This window comes from Giraffa tippelskirchi, chromosome 2, assembly GCF_054371585.1.
Source record: "Giraffa tippelskirchi isolate mGirTip1 chromosome 2, T2T-mGirTip1v1.2.pri, whole genome shotgun sequence".
In the NCBI taxonomy this organism is placed as follows: Eukaryota; Metazoa; Chordata; class Mammalia; order Artiodactyla; family Giraffidae; genus Giraffa; species Giraffa tippelskirchi.
Window position 1 is genome coordinate 98,282,503 of NC_137276.1, and position 21,270 is coordinate 98,303,772.

The 21,270-nt window shown below is 38.8% G+C and overlaps 1 protein-coding gene across 5 annotated transcripts in view; it reads right to left on the reverse strand.

The window, feature by feature from the left end:
• PPP2R3A (protein phosphatase 2 regulatory subunit B''alpha) overlaps window positions 1-21,270 on the reverse strand; it is a 220,578-nt gene that overhangs the window by 166,230 nt on the left and 33,078 nt on the right. For 2 of the 5 annotated variants that reach the window (XM_081569679.1, XM_081569680.1), the window contains one exon: window positions 8,920-9,074. The exons of the other annotated variants lie outside the window; for them this stretch is intronic. The gene's annotated coding sequence lies outside the window, so the exon portion shown is untranslated. The remainder of the gene's footprint in view (window positions 1-8,919; window positions 9,075-21,270) is intronic. 5 annotated transcript variants of the gene reach the window in all.

Consider the following 21,270-nt stretch of genomic DNA (forward strand, 5'->3'; position numbering starts at 1 on the left):
AACAAAAATAAAGACTGATAGGTTTTAAAAATGAAATCTGATGACCCTGTCATAAGTAATCTTACTGAGAAAGAGAAGTGGTGAGAGGAAGAGCTAAAGAACTAATTAAAAATTTAGGTCTTTGAGTTTAAGTTTTGAAGGGACATGAATATCACAGAGAGGGGACATAAAACTAAATCCCAAGGGATGGCACCAATTTCAATAAGAAGTTTACCATGTAAAATGATTTGAGTTTTGTTTTTTTTTTTAAGGTAAAAGAAATGAAGATTACTCTCCTGGTATTTGGTTCAGATTCTGTGGGTGTCAAATTCTGCCTTTTTGTTTAGACCATGATTCAACTGATGCCCAACTGTACGGCTGCAATCCTAGACATGGAGTCTAATCCAATTATTCTTAATCAGAGATACAATCTAACTAAGAACTATGATGCTATCTTATGTCTCTCAGTAAAAGCCAGTCTGCATGGGTTTGAATTCCAAGCCTGCCACTAACAGCTACGTGGCCTTACAGAAGTTGGTTAACTTTTATCGCTTGTTTCACCTGCAAAACAGAGATAATAATAGTAACCATCTCATGAGGATTAAGTGAATATGCTGAATGCTTAGAACAATGCCTAAGACACTGGAAATACTCAATAACTGTGAGCTATTACTAGTATAACTCACTTATCTAGCATTTTCTACTCTGAGACAGATGTTGGTGGGATGATGCTAAATAATTCTTGGTGATGGCCCTCAGCAAACTCACTGTTTAATCAGGGAAACCAGGGAGGCAAGTACAGCATGGATCAGGAGCACAAAGGTGGGGGTTCTCTTTTCCATTTTGCTCTCACAATGAATACATGTTCTCAGAAAAGTTAGAAAATTAGAAAAGTTAGAAAAGCTGTAATTACTCATATCACAATTCCTCTCATAACAATAACCATTGTTAACATCTTTATGAATGAACATCATGAAATTTTGTGAAAGTATGTTTTACAAAAAAGTTATTTTCTTAGGATATATTCCAAGGTGTAAAATGCTAAGCCAAAAGGAGTGTGTGTATATGCCTATTATTTTCCTATTATTTTTAATGGTTCTAGAAACATACATCCATTTTCTGCTCTCCAGAAAAATGGCAAATTTATATTTCCAATATCAGTGTAGGAGTAGGTCCATCTTTCCATGTTCTTGAGTGATACCACTCTTTAAATCTTTGCCAATTTGATAGATGAAAAAATGAAGTGCATGTCTCAATCTGCACCTAAACATCTTTCTATTTACCTAGTAGACATTTTGTGTTCATTCACAAAGCCTTTCTTCAAGCCCTTTCCTCCATTTTAAAAGACAGTATCTAAATCAGACCTCAAAGTCAGGAAAGGCTCCCCTAAATAAGGGATGTATGTACCTATTCTTGAGTTCTAAATTCTAACTAATGAGAAGTAGATAAGAAGGTTAGGGAGAATACTCTAGAGGGTAACATATATGTGAAGGCTCAGAGGCCTAACATGGCACAGTGAGTTCAGAACTATGATAGTTCCAGCTGATTTCAATGGGGGTGAGGTGGGATGGGGAGTGTACAGACAGGCAAGAGGGGAGGAAACCAGAGGAGCAGGAACTGGACCACAGACTGTCTTGTGTGCTAACCTCAGCAGTCTGAACTTTATTCTGAAAACTGTGGGAAAAGAAACAAAGACTTTTAAGCTGGTAAGTAACATGATGAGGTTTATGTTTGAGAAAGACATTCCAGCAGTTGAGTGAAAGTGTGGAAATCAATTAGAAGACTAATGTAATAATTCATGCAATAAGTGCTAAGACTCTAAACCAAGTAGATGGCATAAGTTAATAAACAGGAAGGCACTGATTAAATAGTCAGTGAGAAAGAATTCACAGAAAAGGAGGAGGAGAGAGTAAAAAGGGAGGGATCTTGGGTTTCTGATTTAGGTACTAGAGGACTAATGTTACCACTTCCAACACGTTTCTTGTTTTTGTTTCATGGGAGGTGGTCATAGAAAACATGAAGTGTTTTATTCTGAATGTGTTGTTTGAAGGGGTAACACACATGGATCATCCAAGTGGTGATGAGTGGATGAAATGTGAATGTAAAAACCTTCAGGTCAGCAGCAAGATCTGGGTGGGAGAGGCAGCTCCGAGAGGTCACTCAGAGTGTGTGCATATAGTGAGAAGGGCTCTGGGTTGAGGATCACAGACATTTCTGGGTTAAAGAGAAGAAAAGAATTCTTAAGAGGGATCTTAAAAAATAACTTTCAAGGATATTGAAGGAGAAACTTTCAAAATGGAGATCATTAGTGTTGGGTGCTGCTGAGAGGTCAAGAAAAAATAAAAATTACCCACTGGATTTGCCAGTGTGAAGGTCATTGGTAACCTCGGTAAGTGAGATTTCAAAAACAAACAAACCCCAAAGACTATGGCATAGTTCCAAAGACTATGTATGCATAAGAGGTATGTATAATTAAAAATATCTGTCAACAGAAGTCCAAAAGAACTAAGTAAAAAAAGTCCTAAATGAAAAGAAAGCCTTGTATTCTAGTTTGAGATTTTTCTTTCTAAATGGCACATGAAATGAGTGTTTTACAATGTTCAATTTGATGAAATATCAGTCTAAACGTTATATCAGGGGTAGAAAGCAGAGAGTGAGGGAAATTAAGAGATGATATTTTGAATATTTACATTTATTCCTCTTCAGGTCTTTTTGCACACTGCCTGCCCACCTCCCCCAAGCCTTTCATCTTCTCTGTTCCTTCATCTCCACAATGGGCCCGAGTCTGTTTTCCCAATTTCTGTGTAAGTGGTTCATATGCACTCTAAGTGGTTCAGTGTTCATTCAACACTTCCTATTACTTCCACGTTAATCAGTGTATGACTATGTTAACAAGTACTCTCCAGGGACTCCTGGTATTCCTTCAGAGCAAACATCCCGATGAAGTGGATTTCTTGTGAAATCAAGGTACAGAGGCAGCCGACAAGAAAAGTTAGGAGGGAGAACTGGATTTTGAAGGATGAGAGCCTTAGCAGGTGAAGATGGGATTTAACTGGTGGGGAAGATCCCCTAGAGAAGGAAATGGCAACCTACTTCAATATTCTTGCCTGGAAAATCCCATTGAGCCTGGCAGGCTATAGTCCATGGGGTCTCAAGGAACTGAGCACGCACATGCATATAAGCAAAAAGGAATTCAACAAAGGTACAGGGATATAGCAGATATTCTACTATATAATTAAGAGAGCTTTGTGTGTTTGGAGAAGTAGCAGGAGTTTGGTATCGGTAAGGCTGAAAATGTACAGTATGGATTTTACAGTTTTATGGTCTCCTTCAAATATTAAGAACAAAAATAGGAATATAAACTCAATCTTCAAAGAACCTAAGAGACATCAGTAACCTCAAATCACTGTATATGAAGACAGAAAACTGCAGCAGGATAGTAAGTGACTTAGCAGAGTAGAGGAGGAAGGGATACTAGTGACAAACAAACCAATTCCCCCTGCACAACCCCAGAAGGCCCAGGTTAGGAGGTACCAAGAATCACAGAAAATCGGCTAGGGTAGAGGATGGAACACAAGGGGAGTGATTGAAAGTTTGAAAGGAATCGAGTTCTCCCCACCCTTACTCCACAAACTCAGGAAATCATTCCTCCTTTCCTGCTGAGACAGGAACCCTATTTGTTGGAAAAAACCTGAACCAGAAAAACACCAACCTCAGGCAATCACACACAGAGAGGATGGTAAAGGATTTAAAATTGAGTAAAGGTCTACTTTCTGAATAAGCCCACCAGCCTCCTTATCCCAGCTCAAATCCAGGTCAGTCACCAAAACCAGGTTTATTATCTCCAGCTCCCAACCCCCACTGTGGGTTAAAGAATTCTTTTCTGGGGATTAGAAAGCCCATCTAATCACATGATCACTTTACAGAGAAGCCCACTAATTGACAAAGGAACTCTATTCCTTTCAAACTTTCAAACACTCCCCCTGTGTTCATTAATTGACAAATGCTACTCCAAAACAGAGCTTCCTCTCAGTTCTTCGAGTGCGTGCTAAGTCGCTTCAGTCATGTCTGACTCTTTGTGACCCTATGGACCGTAGCCTGCCAGGATCCTCTGTCCATGGGATTCTCCAGGCAGTACTGGAGTGGGTTGCCATGCCCTCCTCCAGGGTATCTTCACGACCCAAGGATCAAACTTGCGCCTCTTAACCTCCTGCATTGGCAGGTGGGTTCTTTACCACTAGCTCTACCTGGGAAGCCCCTCAGCTCTTAAGAGTCTCACTTTTATTTTAAATCAGCTTTACTGATGCATAATTTAGAGTAAAAATGTTCATATTAGATGTATAGTTCAAGGAGATTTAGCAAGAACCATTGTCCTAAAAGAGAGGGAAAATTTATACTGCCCTAAAACTTTCTGTGCCCCTTCTCAATCAATTTTCCTACCCTGCAATATTTGACAACTACTCATCTGAGTCCTATCACCACAGATTTGTTCTGCCAGTTCTAGATCTTCACATGACTGAAGATGTGTATATATAAGATGTACATACATTTTCAGTCTGGCTTCTTTCATTTTGCATAATGGCTTTGAGATTCATCCATGTTACTGCATGCATCAACAGTATACACCTTTTTACTGCTTAGTAGATATTCTACTATATCATTAAATATACCCAAATTCATCTTGTCTATTCAGTTAATGGACATCCAGGTTGTTTCTAGTTTGGACTCTTATGTATTAAAACTGCTAAGAACTTTCAAGTAAAAGTCTTTTTTGTCAATAAGCATTCATTTCTTTTGGGTAACTAACAATGGAATTAATGAGTCACAAGAAGTGTACGTTATATAAAAATCTGTAAAATAGTTTTTCAAAGTGGTTCTGTCATTTTATGGTCTCATCAGCAACACTCAAGAGCTCTAGTAGCCCTACACCCTTTTGGATACTTGTCAGTTTCCTTAATTTAAGCCATTTTAGCAGGTGTGAAGTGGTAGCCCACTGTGGTTTTAATTTGCATTTCCCTGATGACTAACGATGCTGAGCAATTTTCATGTTTTTTTAAAAACTGCTGTATAGCTGCTTTACAATATTGTGCTAGTTTCTGCTCTAAAAAAAAGCATCATATGCTTATTATTAGCAATTCATATGCATCTTTTTTGGTGAAGTTTCTAGTCAAATCTTTTGGGTTGCTTTTGACTACTGAGTTCTAAAAACTCACTTACATATTTTAGATGTACATATTGTCTCTTGGTCTGTGGCTTTCCTACTGCTCAGTTTCTGAGCAGTAGCTTTTGAAGAGTAGGAGATTTTAATTCCAATTTTAATTCTACTAATTTTATTAATCCAATTAATCAAATTATCTTCTGTAGTTAATAAAAAGCAAGAGATTTCCAGAAAAACATCTATTTTTGCTTTATTGACTATGCCAAAGCCTTTGACTGTGTGGATCACAATAAACTGTGGAAAATCCTTAAAGAGATGGGAATACCAGACCACCTGACCTGTCTCTTGAGAAACCTGTATGCAGGTCAGGAAGCAACAGTTAGAATTGGACATGGAACAACAGACTGGTTCCAAATTGGGAAAGGAGTATATATCAAGGCTGTATATTGTCACCCTGCTTCTTTAACTTATATGCAGAGTACATCATGAGAAACTCTGGGCTGGAAGAAGCACAAGCTGGAATCAAGATTGCTGAGAGAAATATCAATAACCTCAGATATGCAGATGACACCACCCTTATGACAGAAAGTGAAGAGGAACTAAAGAGCCTCTTGATGAAAGTGAAAGAGGAGAGTGAAAAAGTTGGCTTAAAGCTCTGGGGAACACATGTAACCCCATGGCTGATTCATGTCAATGTATGGCAAAAACCACTACAATATTGTAAAGTAATTAGCCCCCAACTAAAATAAATAAATTCATTAAAAAAAAAAAAAAAAAGCTCAACATTCAGAAAACTAACATCATGGCATCCAGTCCCATCACTTCATGAGAAATAGATGGGGAAACAGTGGAAACAGTGTCAGACTTTATTTTGGGGGGGCTCCAAAATCACTGCAGATGGTGATTTCAGCCATGAAATTAAAAGACGCTTACTCCTTGGAAGGAAAGTTATGAGCAACCTAGATAGCATATTAAAAAGCAGAGACATTACTTTGCCAACAAAGGTCCGCCTAGTCAAGGCTTTGGTTTTTCCAGTGGTCATGGATGGATGTGAGAGTTAAGACTATGAAGAAAGCTGAGCGCCGAAGAATTGATGCTTTTGAACTGTGGTGTTGGAAAAGACTCTTGAGAGTCCCTTGGACTGCAAGGAGATCCAACCAGTCCATCCTAAAGGAGATCAGTCTTGGGTGTTCATTGGAAGGACTAATGTTGAAGCTGAAACTCCAATACTTTGGCCACCTCATGCAGAGTTGACTCATTGGAAAAGACCCTAATGCTGGGAAGGATTAGAGGCAGGAGGAGAAGGGGACGACAGAGGATGAGATGACTGGATGGCATCACCGACTCGATGAATGAGTTTGAGTGGACTCCAGGAGTTGGTGACAGACAAGGAGGCCTGGTGTGCTGCGATTCATGGGGTCGCAAAGAGTCGGACACGACTGAGCGACTGAACTGAACTGAGTTAATCAATTTGTATCCTGTCTTAAGATTTCTGTCTATCTTAAGGTCATAGATGCTTTAAGGTTTTTAGGGGTTTCAAGTGTTATGTTTAGGTCTATGATCTATTTTGAATTAATTTTCATGTACGGTATGAGGCTGAATTTCAACATTATCCAGCATCACTTGTTCAAAAGACTATCCTGTCCCCACTGAACTGTGTTGGAGCCTCTGTTGAAAAGCAAATCACCATACATATAGATTTATTTCTGGATTCTCTATTCTTTTGTCTTTATATATACCAATACCATTCTGTCTTAATTGTTGTAGCTTTATAATAACCCTTAAGATAATAATGTAAATGCACCATTTCTTCTTTTTCAGAATTGTTCTGGCTATTCTAGGTCCTCTGCACTTCCATATTGATACTGGAATCACTGTGCCTATTTTCACAAAGAAACATGCAGGGCTACTGACTGGAATTTCATTTAATCTAAATCTCCATTTGGTGACAGTGGAGACCTTAACACTATCAAGTCTCCAATCATTATAATCCATGAACATACATATATCTCTCCAAATATTTACATGATCTTTCATTTCTCTAAGCAATGTCTATAGGCCTTTCATTAAATTTACTCCCAAGTATTTCATGTTTTATGATGCTAATACAAATGGTACTATTATACTAATTTCATTTTCCACTGTGTTTGTTGTTGGTATAGAAAAATACAGTTGATTTATGTATATTGATCTTATCACTTGCCACTTGGCTAAATTCATTTATTAAAGAATTTGGGGGGGGTAGTAAATTCCTTGGGATTGTCCATATAGACAATCGTATTGTCTGAGACTAGAGAGTTTTACTTTTTCCTTTTCCAGTACTTACTGCCTTACTGACTATTGCACTGGTTAGAATCTTCAGAACAATACTGAACAGCAATGTGAGTTCAGAAATCCTTGCCTTGTATCTGATCTTACGGAAAAGTACTCAGTCTTTCACCTTGATGACAGCTGCAGGTTTTTTAGTAGATATCCTTTATCAGATTGAGAAAGTTCTATTTCTAGTTTGTTGAGATTTTTTTAAAAATCTCATGAGGTGGTTTAGTTCTGTTAAATATCTATTCTGAACCTGTTGAGATGGTCACATAATTTTTACCATTTATTTTGCTAATGTGATGGAAGAGGGGTAAGAAAACTGAAATTCAGCTTCAGGCATGGGCTGTTTTGGTAGGGCATCCAGAAGAGATACTTCTCATTCAGATGAATATACATGGCAGTAAAGAGACAGGAGCTGAAAATAAAAACTTGGGAGTAAGTGCCAGATAAAGGTTTTAAAGCCACAAGAGTGGACAAGACTGATCTGCACAGAATGAGAAATGAAACAAAGACAAAACTCTGAGGAAGGCTGATGTGTATAGGGTGAAGAGAAGGATGCAAGGAAGGAGACAGAGAATGAATTTTCAAAAGGCAGGAAGAGAACCAGCCAAACGTGACATGGAAGTCAAGGGAGGCAAGTACTACATTCTTCCAACGTTCTGAATTCCAAAGAGTGTGTACCAATAAACATTAAAACTATACTTTTCTTTTGTACATGTTTCTCCCTAATTTCATGTAGAAATTTGAGGAGTTAATAAAACCTTAAACAGCATACCTATAATGATGGAAAATAGAGAATGATGTTACACAAATTTTTATGTTGCTATTTGTGTGTTCTATTTCAGGAAACATCTGGAGCAGAGAGTATGAGGTAAAGAACTTCCACCACTTATCTCAGCTGATGAAAGGGTTCAAGAAGAAAATGATCTCCATAAATCATAGACGCAAGGGACGACTGTTTGAATATCCATGATATTTAAATAGGACATTCTGAAGACTAGATAAGGAAAAATTGTAGAAAAGCGTCTAAAACTTTTTTTTTTAACAGAGTACATAAGGTGTGATGATTCAGAAGGAATGAGTCATTTAGAAATAATAAGATAATCTGCCTGGAAAACACCGGTACTCTGTAGTGGATGACTCAGTATGGAAACTGATCCCAAGAGAACAATTTAGAGGGATACAAAAACATATAGCACAGAGCTACTTGTAGAATAAAAAAAGGAGACCTGGAATATTTTATGTGTTGTGTTCACTTCAAAAATTGTTGAGAAAATAAATTAAGAAATCTTATAGAAGGCAATATTTTTCTGATGCTCAAAGAAATTATATGTATAAACATGAAAGAATAATTAATGTTCTAGGTTTAACGCTGATGTCTTGATGAGACTAAAAGTAAAATAAGAACATCTCAGCAGCAGGCCTAATTTGAACATACAGGAACTAGGAAGTGCTTAAAGACTTACTTTTTTCTTTACTCTAGTGGAGAAGGAGGAAATGTGGCTGAGGGAAAAAGCACCAGGTGGGCAGGCAGGAGTTCCTCGTCCAAGCTCCTACTTCTGCACTGATAAGCTCAGTAAGGTGGTCAAGTCAATGCCCTCAATGGGATTCCCCTTCTCTTCTGGAAAAATAGAACAAGAGATGGTTCTGGGGTCTAGGGAACACAAGAAAAGCAAAACATTCTTTCTTGCTTTGAATTACAAAAAAGCAATATTTTACCCAAAAACTATTTTATATTTTTTGATGTGGGCATCACAATGAACTGGCTATTAATTTTTAAAAAATATTTACTTATTTGGCTGTGTTGGGTTTTAGCTGAGGCACGCAAGAGTTTTAGCTGTGGCATGTGAACTCTTAGTTGTGGCATGTGGGACCTAGTTCCCTGACCAGGGATCAAAGCTGGGCCCCCTGCATTAGGAGTACGGAGTCTCAGCCACTGGACCACCAGGGAAGTCCCTAAACTGGCTATTAATTTTAATGCATGTAACTTGCAAAACTACTAATTTCTGAGTGTCGGCTCTAAGTGGCAAATCATGAAGTTAAACTTTGTGCATGTGTGCACGCTGCTCACTCAGTTGAGTCCGACTCTTTGGGACCCAATGGACTGTAGCCCACCAGGCTCCTCTGCCCATGTGATTTGCCAGACAAGAATACTGGAGTGGGTTGCCATTTCCTTCTTCAGGGAATCTTCCTGACCCAGGGATCAAACTGGAGTCTCCTGCATCTCTTGCATTGGTAGGTGGATTCTTTACCTTTGAGCTACCTGGGAAGTCTGGTGGTTAAACTTTGATCATTTTATAATTAAAAAATTCTCTATAATACATTCCAAAACAGCAATAATAGCTATCTCCATTGCTGGTAGTACTTTAAGTTACTCTGATTCATATATTTCCTTCTTCTAAGGCTTTTCATATTTTGAAGCAGATCATATAAAGATAAAATCATATTCTGTAGATGAAAATCATTTGGATGATTTAGAAGAACATATATACAACCCAGTTTAATAAACAGTTGATGCTACTACAAGCCAGGTACTCTTCAAGACAAGGAAACTACAAATCCTATAATTTTGCCTCAAATGAGCTAACAGTGTAAGTAGGCAGAGAAAAGAATATTTTTTATATCAAGGAAGGCACCCCAGAGAGCAGGACTGCCAAACCCAGTGTGGAATGGAGTAGAAGCACTGGCTGCTGAAAGAAAGGGAAGATGCCTTGTGGATAAAGAGAGCTAGGCAGGAGGTGGCCTGGGAGGTATGAGGAGCTCCTGGGAATTTGGTGTTATTTCAAAGTCAAGTGTGGAGAGAGGCTTCTAGGTGCTACCACTAAAGGGGTGGGGAAGAGGCAACAGCATCAGAGAATCCCTGAGCGGCTTCAGTGGGGGTGAGGGGGACTCAGTCAGGTTTACACTGTGGGCATATCACTGTGGAGGACAGAGCTGGGGAAGCAAGACCAAAGCCAGGCAGAGCAGGTAGCAGGGCTCTGCAGAGAGATTTCAGAAGAGAATCAGTGAGGCTGTAAATGAAGGCAGCTCAAAGGCTTATGTGACTACCCATGACCACAAATCTATGGGTTCGATCTGAATGTAAGTTATCTTTATTTCTTTTTTAAAATTTATTTATTTCTTTTTGGTGCTGGGTCTCTGTTGCTGTGTGGACTTTTCTCTAGGTGTGGGGAGCAGGGGCTACTCACTGTTGTGGCTTCTCTTGCTGTGGAGCCTCATGTGGGCTCAGTACTTGTGGCTCCCGGGCTCTAGAGCACAGGCTCAAAAGTTGTGGTGCACGGGCTTAGTTGCTCCACAGCATGTGGGATCTTCCCCGATTAGGGATTGAACCTGCATCTCCTGCACTGGCAGGCAGATTCTTTACCACTGAGTCACAAGGGAAGTCCATAAGTTATCTTTAAATCCTGTTCTTTTCTGTATCCCTGTGCAATTATAAATTCTGGCCAAAGCTGACAACAGATCCTACATTCAGTTTTATTAGGTAATTACGGACCTTAAAAAGAAAAAAGGACTATTTATTAATGTATACTAAGTACCCAAAATGTTTAGGTTATCACAGAAAACAAGCAAAGCTCCTGACTGTAGGAACTTACAAAATAAATGAGGTAAAAAAGAATAAATCAATTCATTCAACTGGGGTATACAGGGGTATACTGGGGGGGCACTTCTGGGCCTTGATGAAAATCACATTCTAGTGACAGTTCCTTTTAGAACATAATTTTTACATCCACCTTTCTTTTTCTGACAAGTTTACTGTGATACAAGTGAGCAGAGAAGCTCTCCAGAGGCAAGTGGGCAATTCTAGGTGATAACCAGGAACCTGGAGTAAAATAAATAGAAGCCTGAGTCAGGGGAAAACTTGCTTGAATGGGACAATAACAGACCAGAGAAAAATCCCAAAAGATGGCATGGATGGCAGTAGCTGAGGAAGAGTGGAACTGCTTTGAACATAGCTTGGATTTGACAGATTGAAATTATAACTGCTTATTTCTTAAACAACAGTTTTAATCTTTGTAAAAGTAATGACTGTAGAAATAAGACATGACTGCTGGGAAAAAAAAAGAGAAAGAGAAAATATAAAGAGGAAAAAAAGATCATACCCAGAGACAGAATCAATATGAAGATTTTTCCCCTTTTTGACTTTCAACACATACATAAAGATACACATAAATAAGACATGGGGAATTTTGCAAATATTTATCAATTTTTAAAACAAAAGTGAGACAATTATAGTTTATTATCTGCCTTTTCCACTTAAGATAGGAAAACACCTTTTCATAAAAATAAAAATAAATGGCGTACATCCTAGATACAATCTGTGGACATACCAAATTTACTTTTTCAGCTCTTTACTAAGGCACATTAAAGCTCTATGATAAGAAAGGTGCATAAAGGAAGCAAGCAGCAAGCAAATAATAAAACCGACTTCAGCTGTGGCAGTATTTTCAATATTTTAAAGGTGGAAAGAGGTAAGACATGGAAGCTCATGAGATTTTAGTGTTCCAGACACAAGATGAATAATGTCTGATTCTGAATTCTTTGTGGATGAAGAATTTCCAAAAGGGAAGCAGGAAAAAAAAAGAAAAGACTGCAGCCCAACACACACTAAAAATGAAGTAATTTCAAATCTTCACATCTGCAGAACAGATAGAATGTCAAAGACAGCACCCAGACAACTAAAAGCAGTGGGTGGACTGCCAGGGAAAAACCAAGTGCCATTCTGGTGACCATCCATAACCACGGCTTTCCCAGGAAGTGACACACTGTGCTCTAACACAAAGCACACTGAACCTTTCTCATAAGATGCTAGGCCACCTTAAGACTTCATGGACCCTCTTCAGGTCTGCTTCCTCCAGCGCTGGCTGGGCTCCGTGAATTACAAACAAAGCTCGTCAGAGTTCCCTTGGAAGCTGCCAATACTAGCCATTTCCCACTCCAATTAGAATAGCTCTGCTGTTATCTGCTTTACTGGGTTGGCCAAAAAGTTCCTTCCATTTTTAAGTAAAAATAAAAGACGCAGTTTTCATTTTCACCAAGAACTTCATTGAACAATGTATTCACTGTTTGTTCCACTACCTTCTGCCATTTTTCAGGCATCTTCATAATTCCATCTTCACAAAACTTTTTCTCTTTTTGAGCAAAGAACTGTTCCAGGTGCTTTTTACAGTCTTTTAGGGAACTGAAATTTTTCCACTAAGAGAATTTTTTAAAGACCGAAATACATGGAAATCTGAAGTTGCAATATCTGGTGAATATGGTGGATGAATCAGAATTTCCCAGTCAAGCTGTAACCGTTTTTGCCTGATTATCAAAGAAACATGCAGTCTTGCTTATCCTGATGAGAGATTATGAGCTTCTTTTAACAAATTTTGGACACTTATCATCGACTGCTGCTTTCAGTTGGTCTAACTGGGAGCAGTACCTGCTGGAATTAATCATCTGGCTTTCTGGAAGGAGCTCATAACAGAGGACTCCCTTCCAATCCCACCATATACACAACATCACCTTCTTTGGATGAAGACTGGCCTTTGGTGTGGTTGGTGGTGGTTCATTTCGCTTGCCCTGTGATCTCTTCTGTTCCACATTATTGTACAGTATTTACTTTTCATCACCTATCACAATTTGTCCTTAAAAATGGAATGTTTTGGTTATGTTTCAGTAGAGAATCACATGTGTTAATATGGTTAAGAAGTTCTTTTTTGCTTAACTTATGTGGAATCCAAACATCAGAGCAATTTAACATAACCAAGCTGGTGTAAATGACTTTCAAATGTTTATTGATTTGGATATTTTGACTAAGTTGGCTATCTCCCTTAGTGTAGTGTTGATTGTTCTTAATTAATGTCTCAGTTTGATTGCTATCGACTTCAACTGTTCTACCATAAAGCATTGTCCAGCAAAGAATCTCTAGCACGCAACTTTGCAAAAGACTTTTGACATATTCAGGCTTCCCTTATAGCTCAGTTGGTAAAGAATCCACCTGCAATGAGGCGACCCCGGTTTGATTCCTGGGTTGGGAAGATCTGCTGGAGAAGGGATAGGCTACCCACTCCAGTCTTCTTTGGCTTTCCTTGTGGCTCAGCTGGTTAAGAATCTAGCCACAATGCGGGAGACCGGGGTTCAATCCCTCGGTTGGGAAGATCCCCTGGAGAAGGGAAAGGCTACCCACTCCAGTATTCTGGCCTGGAGAATTCCATGGACTGTATAGCACATGGAGTCGCAAAGAGTCAGACACGACTGAGTGACTTTCACTTTTCACTTTGACATGTTCGATCAGTCACAGCAACTTCTCTATATGCTGCACAAATCTTTCCTTACATTTGTGTTTTTACGTTTTTGAAATAATAAAGCATAATATGCTAAAAATATTGCTTTTCTTCCATTTTCAATATTAAAATGGCTACACAAAAATTCACCAATTTTGATAAGTTTTCTAAAAAATGTGTGCTGATATGACAGCTGTAACAATACAACCTAACAAAATTGTGCTGTATGAAGTTAAATACACTAAGCCCTACTAGAGCCATCTTACAGAAAAAAACTGAATGAACTCTTTGGCCAACCCAATATATATTGGATGAATCTCTAAAAAATATTTTATTTGAAAAAATACAAATAGCTCAAAATTATTCTTAAAAACCATGTGATTAAAAAAATAACATTCACCATTCAGATTGTTAATCACAAAGGTAAAATATAAATTTATAATGAAGGGATCTGAAAGTCACCACCATAACACCTTAAGTTAAACTTAGAATCACTAATGGTGGGGTAATCAGATAATATGTACCTCCCAACTGGATGCAATATGAAGCCTGAATATCATGCATGGATTTTTCTTGCCCAGAATATTTAGCTTTAATCAAACTTTCAGATTTAACATTCAATTATAGGAAATATAGGCAATAGAGAAATAAGTTTTAAACCACCATAGGTAAACAGAGAAATTCATGATATGGCTCATTCTGTAAGACAACTGGCCAGGTCTCTTCAATAAGTCAGTATCATGAGGGAAAAAGCACAGGTGTGGAGCTTGGTTGGGGGGAAGGGGGTGTGGTGAAAAGAATATCAACTATAAAGGCTCTGAGGTGGGAACATGTCTTGAATATTTTAGCAAGGTGAGAATGCCAGTGTGACTAGACTTTGACATTTACTGAGTGAGATAGGAAGCTACTAAGGAATTTTAAGCAGAGAAATTACATGATCTGACTTACTTTTAAAACAAGACCATTTTAGTTGCTCTTATGGGAACAGACTACAGGGAACAAGGGTAGAAGTAGGGAGAACAAAAAAGGGGGCCAAAATTGCCTAGAATATTCCAGGCAAAAGATGATGTTGGCTTGAACCAAGTGACAGTAGAGGAAGGGTGAAGTCAGATTCTGGATACACTTTGAAACAAGAGCCAATGGGACACATATGAGGGCTTTGTGGAAAAGAGAGGTCAAGGGTGAATCTCAGGGTTGATTTTTTTAAAACCATTGTTTGTTTTCCTGAACAACTGGAAGAAGAAAACTGAGATAATTCAGACTGGGAAGACTGCAGGAAGAACCAATTCATTGGTGGGAGATGAAGCAGTGGTGGCAAGAAGGTTAGTAATTCAATTTTGGCTGTTACTTTTGAGGTGCCTACTAGACATTCAGATAAAGATGTGCAGAATGCTGTTAGAGAATTAAACCTAGACTTCTGGGGAGAGATTTAGGCTGGTATAAATCCGAGACTCATATTTAAAGCCTTGAGACTAGATGAGATCACCAAGGGAGGGAATATAGAAAGAAAAGAAATACATATATATCCTATAATAAATCTTATTCTTTAAGATTCTATAGAAATCTACGTTTCTATATAGAAACAGAATAAGAAAGAATCAACCAAGGCTAAGCCTAGGTGCTGTTCAATAGAACTGTCTGAGATGATGAAATATTTTATATATCTGTGCCATTTATATGGCTATTGAGCACCTGAAATATGGCTAATGCAACTGAATAGTCGAAAATTTAAATTAAGTAGCTACATGAGCTAATGGCTACAGTCGAGTAGTAGCTACAGTACCTAGAGTCTTAGGGAATGAAGCGGAATCAGCAGAGAAGACAGAAAAGAAGTGATCAGAGAGGGAGGAATTGTGAGACAGTTCTCCATGGGTCTCTCATGTTTCTGTACACATTGCAAGCAAGGCACTGCCTGTCTTGATAATCAGTGATAAGATATTTTATATAATATGACAGTTCCATATGATCTTTTTCAAGAATGTCTGTATAGCAAAAAACCTTGAACACTTGATACTGCCTCCCTCTGGAGCAAAGAGAAGGCATGCTAATTGTCCATCATAAAAGATTTGCATTCTCTAAGATCAGGCTTCCTTTCTAATAACACATCCTACCATGCTGGTAGCTGTAGTTTGCCCCCTTTTGCACTGCCTCAGAGCGACTGAGGCTAAGGGAACCAGTACAAAAAGACTCCTATTGTGGCTACTACTATTGCTGTGTTTATTACAGACAATTTACCTGTCTCTGATCCAGAAGTCTTGTGCCTTCTACCACCCTTCATGAAACTAATGGCGTTTCTGTAGTGTAGTGGTTATCACGTTCACCTCACACCATTCAGAAACTGGCAAGCTAAACTGTTGGCTTACAAACAGGGTAAAATCTAAGATATTGAACAGCTCTTGACAAATATTTTAAAGTGAATAAGGTATTTCAAGAAGGAGAGAATGGTTAACTCTGTTCCTGAATGTTAAATCAGGTAAGTATAGAGAAATGTGTTGATGAAATTCGGGAAGCAGAAATATGATTGGCTTGAGTTAAAAAAACAAAAAGAAGAATGGGAAGACAGAAACTATCAATAGAATATAGACAACTCTTCCAAGTGAAGTTTAACTGAAATAAGGCAATAGTTAGAGAGGAAGGTGGAGTCGAGGAGAATTATTTTTAAGATGGGGCAATACAAGCATATTTTCATGTATAAGACAATGACTCAGAGAGGGTAAAACTGATATAAAAGAAAGAATTACAAAGCACTTAGTTAATAGGAAAGAAAGCAGAGTATATGGATACTATGGCAAAGAGTGGGTAGGTATGGTGGTGAAAACTTATGAAAGCTCTTTTTCTTCTGTTTCTTTTCTGAACTAAGAAGTAAGGTCAACAGCTGAAAGTGAAGAATAGGGAGGAGATGGTGAAACATGTAAGGAGACTGAAGACATGCAATAATCATCTAGGGGAAATGAAACAGAAAATGACTAGGGAAATCTAGTATGATTTGCCAGGCAGCATTATGGGCCCACTTGAGGTTATGATCATTAATTTGATAAGCACCCAGCCACATGGTTTTATAGGCATGGAACAAGCAAAGAAGTGGATTTAATCAGTGCTGTGGATTAGCCAGGTAAGGCTGCTGAAGTGAGAGGGAGGCAAAGGACCTGAGTGTGTATGCAAGGGAGGCATGATGATGATGATGACGATGGACTCCAAGCCTCTATTCTATCTCCAGAAATTGTAACCCACCCACTGAGCCCTATAGAACACATGTGTAGACATCAGCAAATTCCCCATATCTTGGATCTCTTCTCTGAAGCTTTCTTCAACTTCATCTACTTTCTTATTTAAAATGAATCTGGACTTTCCCCTGAGGATACTGCTTTCCCTGTAGTCCTCTTAGATGATGACTCTTTTCCACACCCTTCAAACATGAGGCCTGGTAGGAGCCCTTCTTGTTCTGCACTGCTTCTCTGCCTGCCCTCTCCCTAAATCCCCTGCTCTTAGTCACATACCATTCAATTCTACCACCCACCTGGCTTCCTTTTTGCAGGATTTAAGGCTCCCCAAAGTCACTCTCTTTCATTTCTTGATTTTAGCTTTTGGCTCACTGTCACTCCAACACTATTTCTAGCGTATTTCCTATTAATTTTGACAGTCAAACAGATAACCCATCTGACATCCTGGCCTCTTAGGTTCTTGACCTTTTCTCTACAATGTTAAATATACTGATCTTGTTCTCTACTCTATCTCAGCCACTTTCTCCCATGATCTTACCCTAAGCCTTTAGAACATCCAAAAGCATACTTTAAGAGCCACACATCTGAAGGAGTAGCATTTACCAAAAATGTGCTAGTGAGCTGAGAGTAAGTGGGCTTCCCTGGTGGCTCAATTGGTAAAAAATCTGCCTGCAATGCAGGAGACCTGAGTTTGATCCCTGGGTTGGGAAGATCCCCTGCAGAAGGGAATGGCAATCCACTCCAGTACTCTTGCCTGGAGAATTACAAGAACAGAGGAGCCTGGAGAGCTACAGTCCATAGGACCACAGAGTCGAACATGACTGAAGTGATTTTCACTTTCAGAGTAAGAACATCCTCTCCAGGACTCCACTGGCAAAGTCAAGAAGATGGTCATTCATCAGGCAAGAGACCATCCTCTGCAGGAATTATGCTACCATCATCAGCAGATAATGAGACAGCAAGAAAAAGAACTAGAAATACTTCTTTGAGGACTCTTATCACGGGCTTGTATTCCTTAGATGCAGGGGAGAGGTATGTGTGAATGCCTGGGAGGGAGAAGCAGAGGCATGCTGCTGTGTTGACTGATCCTTCTTGAACTGGACTTGCAAAGGGAAGATTAGTATTATCACTTAAAAAGTATTTATATGCTAGGTATTGTGTTGAGCATGTAAATGCATTTTCTAATTTATTTTTACGGCAGCACTGAACACAGTGTTACCTCTATTTCACAGATGAGTAAACTGAGGCTAAGTTAAAAAAAAAAACTTGCTCATATTACATACTTAGAAAGTGGAAAAACGGACTGAGCATAATTTTCTCTAACATCAAAGCCCCTCTGTCTTACACCATGTCCATATTAAAGCCAAAAGAGCTGAGATAAACAGTACTTGAGTCCCTGCCATAATTTCAGATTTCTCAACATATAGGGAAGGAAATATCTCAAATCTCAGCAGGAACAAGAAAGAGAAAAGAAGGCTGGAAGAACAGAAAGATGGAAGGATGGCAAGAAGGAAGGAAGAAGGGAAGGAGTGAAAAAGGAAGGATGGGCATAAATCTATAGAACACTGAAGTTCTTTGTAGTAACCTGGATAAAAAGAACAGAAAAGGTTCTTTTTATCTCAATTTTGTGTTTCAGAAACCTTGATAACTTAATAAATTTATTAGTGAATGATGAAATTGTGACACATAAAATAGCCAAACAAAATACATAAGATACATTAACAGAGTAAAATGTAGACCCTTAAGGACCAATGCATAATGTTAATGCTATCTATCTGAATTTTAGATCACAAGTATATCACCAAACTTTATAAGCATAATTAAGACAATGGGCCTATTCAATAATAAAGCTGAGAAATAATTAAAAGCATACATATACATGGCATCATATCCAGAAGCAGAACTATACACAAGACATGCCACAAAGTCAAGCATGTAGCTTAATTTTTTTCTTTAGAACAAGAGACCTATAAGATTAAATCAACAAAGGAAATGAAAAATGCAGAAGACTGTAAACATGAAAGAGCTACAAGCATCAGGGCAAGAAAAAAATTAATGTATTAACAAGTGTGAAATACGAGATCTGATTTGGAGGAAAAGAAATACAAAAGTTTAGTGCAAAGATTCTCTGAATAAAAGAAACTTGGAAATAATTTCCATTTACTCACAAGGTATTTATTAAGCATTTATAGCACTGCTAAGTTTCTCAGGAAGGGAGATGACAGGATTCAGGTGGCAGTGTGATGGATCAGGGAAGTAGAAGTAGAAATGAGTCAGAAAGCCACTGCAATTTACTCATCCTTATATCCCCAATGTGGAGCCAGTGCACAGCATAAAACAGGAATTCAGTGTTATTTTCTTAATATATGAACTGTTAGATGCTGCAGAGCACCCCAAAATTCAACTGGGGGAGAGGAACAGAGCAAATGGAAATATCTGGAACAGCCCAATTGAAATTTCTACTGGCAAGAAGGAAATGCAAATTATTTTGAACTGACAATTTTCAGTTTTCACGTGTCTCTCAAAAGAACCCAGTGCTTCCCCATTTCTTTGTTTGTGCCCTGGATACAGTTTTGATATCTTATTTATTGAGCCAATTGATCCCCTCTATTTAATCAACCTTAACGTATCTCAGTTGAAATCATACTATAAATAAGATCATTGGTTCACTTTTGCACAGATTGAGCAAATCTCTGAGCCTGCCCACTGGAAGAGTGCAGGAAGCACTTGTCTATCTTTAAGTCAATTTCAGGCAAAAGGCTGTGGTCTTCTGGGCTGCAGAGTAGTACCCAACTAAACAAAACAATCCTCGGGGCACAAGTCTGAGCCACCACGTCTAGTGGGTTCTATGGCCACAATTTCAGAAGAAAAAATTTTAACAGGTGTGTTTGGGAAAGTAGGGAGGTGGGAAAGAGGATGCTGAGATCAGACAGGAAAGCAGAGCTGAGAACCAGGTTCCAGGGGGAGACATAATGGGTGTCCAAACAAGAAGGCTAGAAGTGGTTATAGAGGTTGACCTCAGAGTCAGAAATCTGAGAACAGGAGACATGAGAATAAACAGAATTATTTGCTGTAACAGAACAAGTGAGATTGTTCAGGACTTGCTTTGTATTTGCTGGTCATACATATGGTTATGTTAGACTGAGCTGACAAGTCCAAGTCTAGGGCCACCACCAAGCCTGCCTCACCACCTGTCATTCAGCCTGAAGGACATGAGAACCTGAGACACTCCCAAAGTTCTTCATTCAGTTGGCATTCTACATGTGGGACTAAGGGCCCTCTGTTTCCCTGTAGATGAGGTCTAGCAAGCGTTTACTTGTTACTAATTCCTTACTGTATACACAGACAACCCAGTATAGCTGGTACACACACAACCGGAGTAACTTATGGGGGCAATAGATCTTTTTATAGATACCTTGGTAGGTGTTTGTAAGTCCATACAAGTGCAATGGCCATCTTGACATATTTGTTGGCCATAGCTAGGATATAAGCTCACTGTGCTCAGTCGCTCAGTCAAATCTGACTCTTTGCAACCCCATGGACTGTAGCCTGCCAGGCTCCTCTGTCCACAGGATTTTCCCAGCAAGAATACTGGAGTGGGTTGCCATTTCCTCCTCCAATAGGCTCACTAAGGCCTATCAACCCTATTGCCAAAACCTCTCTCAATTTTGACCACTTCTAATTAGAATCCTGCTAAAATCTTGGCCCAAATTACGCAGCTCTATCACCTGCACTACCATTATGGCCTTCTAACTGGTCTCTCTGCTTTCACTGCTGCTTCTCCATACTCCAGTAATTTTACAAACAGCACAATTAGAGCAATACAAATCAGTGAATCACACTCCTATTTAAAATGCTCCAATGGTTACCAGTCACCAAAAACAGACAGGAGCTGACTGTGGCTCAGATCATGAACTACTTCCTACAAAATTCACACTTAAATTGAAAAACATAGGGAAAACCACCAGGCCATTCAGGTATGACCTAAATCAAATCCCTTATGATTATACAGTGGAAGTGACAAACAGATTCAAGGGATTAAATCTGATAGAGCGCCAGAAGAACTAGGAATGGAGGTCTGTAACACTGTCTAGCAGACAGTGATCAAAACCATCCCCAAGAAAAAGAAACGCAAAAAGGCAAAATGGTTGTTTGAGGAGGCCTTACAAATAGCTGAGAAAAGAGAAGCAAAAGGCAAAGGAGAAAAGGAAAGATATACCCATCTGAATGCAGAATTCCAGAGAATATCAAGGAGACGTAAGAAAGCCCTTTTAAGTGAACAATGCAAAGAAATAGAGAAAACCAACAGAATGGGTAAGACTATGATCTC